At 34.7% G+C, this 4,677-nt stretch overlaps 1 protein-coding gene across 3 annotated transcripts in view; it reads right to left on the bottom strand.

Moving 5' to 3' along the window:
- The window catches only part of LOC111087498 (uncharacterized protein CXorf57-like), a 155,264-nt gene that overhangs the window by 135,201 nt on the left and 15,386 nt on the right, over positions 1-4,677 (bottom strand). The window lies entirely within an intron of this gene.

Below are 4,677 nucleotides of genomic sequence, written 5' to 3'. Positions count from 1 at the left end.
CACACACACACACACACACACACTATATATATATATATATATATATATATATCGTTAATTTAATTGAAATCTTATATATAACCTTGCCAAGATCATAGTGTATACAATATTCTACATGTATAGCCAAGTCCAAATTTTAAAAACTACATAAAAATATAGTGGTAGTTAACAGGAGATCAACAAAGTTGTAATGAATTTACAAAAACAATATTTTGCTCAACTACAGGTATAGGTTGTGATGCCTTCCAGTAGATTATGTGGACAAATAATTTTAATCTAATGGCTAAATGACTTATGAACTATAGCATCATGGCTATCATTTCAGAGATTCCTGGGTCTTATGTACAATTAACAGTCTCAAAACTAGATGTTAGTAAAGTGAAAATATCCGTTATAAAAAAAAGTAATAACTAGATTAGGTGTATCTAGAAGTACTGATTGCAATATTGTTATTTATGACAGCTCAATCACATTATAAACTGTAAGTAAGGTCAAATCCTGTGTTTTACAGTAAAGATTGGCAATTAGTGGAATTTGCTATCTGATTAATTTACCTAGTCTCATATGAAACAAATATTCCTATTTTCAGCTTGTTCTGAGTTTCTTTAAAACATTTTTTGAACCACTCTTTTTATACATCTTCAGGTATAACAAAATAGTATTAAGTTGCAGTTTTATTCCTAAATTGCTGTACATAGAAATGTACCAGATAGGCAATGTAGTACAAAACCTGCAACAAGGTGAAGCAGTGTTTTCACTGTTGCTCATCACTCTTGTTTATTACAAATGTCTTTTATATGTGAAGAACAGGGGAATCATAAGTAATGGTTGTTTATGTTTGCATGCTAATATTTGTTCAAGATATTAATTTAAATCGTGTCTATTTGTAGTTTAAGAAGAACTGGTTAATGTGAAAGAAGTACAGACAAAGTGTCATATCAAAGTGATCACTAATTTTCTATGGAACATTTTAAGATGTCACTTCCTGCATTCCTTAGAGTTCTACCTCTTCTTCTTTCTCACTAGGAAAGACATGCACAATAGTGAAAAATCAGTGAACATCACACTGAAAAAATATCACAGAAACAAAAAAAATTTTCCAAAAAAAAGGCAAGAATAAAATTCCAACAGTTTAAAAACATAAAGGAGATGAAATTGTGGATTTAGAAAGAGCAATAAAATGCCAGGCAAAAAAAGAAAAGAAAAGAAAAAAAGAAAGTTCAAATGCATCAGATAAATTAACAAGAAAAAATATGACAAAGTTTAAGTCATTATGGAAAACTATTTCCATAGGTGGTCTACAGTGCTGAAAATTCTGAGATTATCTTTCGTTATTGCATTGCAGCAAATAAAAGCAGTGCCTTTACAAAAAGCTGTTAAGATTTCCTGAAAGATAATCTGATGAAACATAGCCATACAAAAGATCAAGTACATGTTGTTGCTACAGAAACCCAAGAAAAGCAGCCAAGTACAAAGCAACCCATCACTAATGTATTTAGTAACGAAAAGGATACCTTCTTGCCAACTACTCTATCCTACCAAAAGTTATGGGATACGGGTAGTTATGAATAAAACATGTCTTTATCCCAAGACATTAATAGCATGTTGGCCTGTCTTTGGCCTTAATGACTGCTTCAATGTGTCGTGGAAAACTATGTGCTAACTTCTGGTAGAAAGCTGGTAGTATTGTGCTCCACTCCTCCTTTAAAGCATTAGTAAGCTCCACTATTGAAGAGGGCCATCTTGGCCTTGCCCTAATTTTGCATTCCAGTTCATGGAGCATTATCATGTTGGAAGATGTAAAGGCTGGTACCATAAAACTGCCACAATGTAGGTCACATGGAATTGTTCAGATCACGATACCGCCACCTCCAAACTTTACTGTTGGGACAACACATTCATAAGCATTCTCCAGGCATCCACCATACCCAAATACATCCATCAGAGTGGAAGAACATGTAGCATGAATTGTCACTCCACAGGACAGATTTCCACTGATCCACGGTCCAAGTTCAGAATACCTTGCCTCATGCCAATCGACAGTGTGCATTTGTTTTTGTTATAAACGGCTTGTGGGCTGCAGCTCTTCAGTGAAAATTCATGGCATGCAACTCTCGTCGTGTCCTGGAAACACATATAAAATTGCCTGTGGCTGCTTGCATCTCCAAACACAGATTCTCTAGGGTCTGACGGCGAGATGAGATAACCAGCCTTCTCAAGGCGCGTTGGCTCCTGTCAGTTAGTATTTTACACCTACCTGGTTATTTCTTAGGCTCATTGTCACCTGTGGAGTTCCATTTCTTCATTACATTGCCAATTGTTGGCCTAAGAATGTTTAATTGTTGTGCTATAGCATGTACAGATATTTTTCCCATATGACATCCAACTATCCTTCCCCTATGAAACTGTTAGCTCTTTCCATGTACTCATTGTTCAGTGTACAAGTTCGAAATGACTTCCAAGCAAACTGACGATGACCTTTACAGGCCAAACTATTTGCATATTTCTTGTCACACCCATTTTCTACAATCAGAGGTGTGTCCCATGACTTTTGGTAGTATAGTGTATATGGATTGCATATTATCTTGCAATGAATAATAGACCAAATTCATACTTTAACTCTTTCGACATGGGCTTGGTCCCTGGGACCGACCTCATAACCATTTTATGCTTGTTATAGTTTTCATGCTATAACTTTTAATATTTTAAGTGTATCTTTACAAAATTTTGTAGACTTATAGTAAACATTAGAAGCCTTTTGCAGAAAAAAAAATCTGATTTTTTAATACAGTATTTTTACTTATACTTGTCCTGAAAATATTGATTCTTTTTCAACTAGTCTGAGTGTAAAATGATTTTCATTTTAAGATTTGAAATACTTTTCTTTGTTTCAAAAATCTTGAATTTCATTTGCACAACCACTGAAACCTCCTAAATACATATATACCTTTTTTTTCTCAATAAAACGTTATATTTTACCTGTTATTACATTTATTATTTGATTCTTCAGCCTGTAGACAACTCATTCAAGTAGAATGAAAAGAAAAAATAGTAAAATCAGAAATATAATGAGCAGCCGTTTCCTTTTTCTTCATTATTGATCATGAAGTTTCAAAGTTCTTCCCCTGACAGTTTGAACTGCTAAACATATCCCATATATTTTCTGTGTTTATCTTACTGTCACTAACAAATTGCAAACCTGCTGACAAAAAAGCAATAAATCACCGCCCATGTTATAAGACTGTTTATGTACAACCATAATACAAAACCCTTGAGTGCAAAAATACACTCGTATTCAATGAGGTGACATTCCCCTTGCTCTGAGAACACAATATGGGATATAACAGTTTATAGTTCCTACAACACTTTCAACAGGAATTTCCCAGGGGTAATAAGATTGCAATTAGAATGTGTAAAAACATTTATCCTATGGTTCAGAGTTGAGCTAATCCAGTTAACATTGTAGGTTCTAAGCCGGGCTTATCCAATTACATAGCAGGTGTTTCGGTACTATGGTCACCCATTTGATGTATGTGGAATTTTGCAGCATAAGTATATGAAGGTGTTATTTGGGCACATTTTTATAAATGATATTACTCTCTCATTTTCACCACACTTATTTGCCAACCAATAGAAACTAAGGTTCCACTGCCATCTACTACACCGTTTTAGTTTTGGTTTTGAAAGTCTTCTTTTACAACTATTTTGCATTCTTCAAACTGGTGATCGGAGTGTGCAAAACGTTTTTGGTAGTTACTTCAAAGTAAGTAATCATAATTTTTAGTACATATACATCTGTTCAATAATTTCAATATATATTAGTTGATAAAATCCAGTGTACTTGTTTCTGTATATTAGCACATCATGTACTCCTTCTGAAATCTGTGATACACATCACACTCACAGATTACATATATACACATGTAAAACAACTATACACATCAGAGAATACACTATGTATATAATATATGTATTAATACACAACAGAGGATACATGTAATATACATTTAATGTTGTTTTTTTTCTTCTAGAAATGGACACATTAAAAAATAAAGCAAAAGAGCTGAGGGGAAAAACTCAGTGAAGAAGAGATAAAGTTTCTTCTAAATGTGTCCTTCTCATCTGACGAAGAAGGCATTCTGTCAGAGGAGTCTGAAATTGATGAAGTTTCTGCTAATGTGTCAATGCCTCTGACAGAATCTATCTATAAAACCAGATGGCAACCAAATCTAGAGCCAGCTCTTCTTGATTCTGTCTTATTGACAGATCAGGAAATAGTTGGTGAAAGATCGTCATCAGATGAGGATGTGGAATCACCCAGGCCAGGTACATCAAGGCAATCTACACCACCACCACAGAGAAGAGGCAGGACAAAGAGGGGGTAGAGGAAGGGGTAGAGCTACAGTATCTACTAGGATTGCTCCTTCCCAGCATTAGAGGTCTCTCACCTGTATTGACACTTGGACCTGCAAATCACCAAAGAAGAACCTACCCATGTACTTCCGTTCAGGAGAGGCGAACCTGTGTCCCAACGGGTAACCTCTACTAATACAGCTGTTGATTTGTTTAAACTTCTGCTTACATTTGAAACTTTAAATGTTATTGTTAGTGAAACAAATTGATATGCAAAATCTAAACAACCACAACAGGAAGGTGAACCCCCAAAGAAGAAAACCG

Source organism: Limulus polyphemus, unplaced genomic scaffold, assembly GCF_000517525.1.
Source record: "Limulus polyphemus unplaced genomic scaffold, Limulus_polyphemus-2.1.2 Scaffold2227, whole genome shotgun sequence".
In the NCBI taxonomy this organism is placed as follows: domain Eukaryota; kingdom Metazoa; phylum Arthropoda; class Merostomata; order Xiphosura; family Limulidae; genus Limulus; species Limulus polyphemus.
The sequence above is the reverse complement of the archived record's forward strand: the minus strand, read 5'-3'. Positions and strand labels throughout refer to the sequence as shown.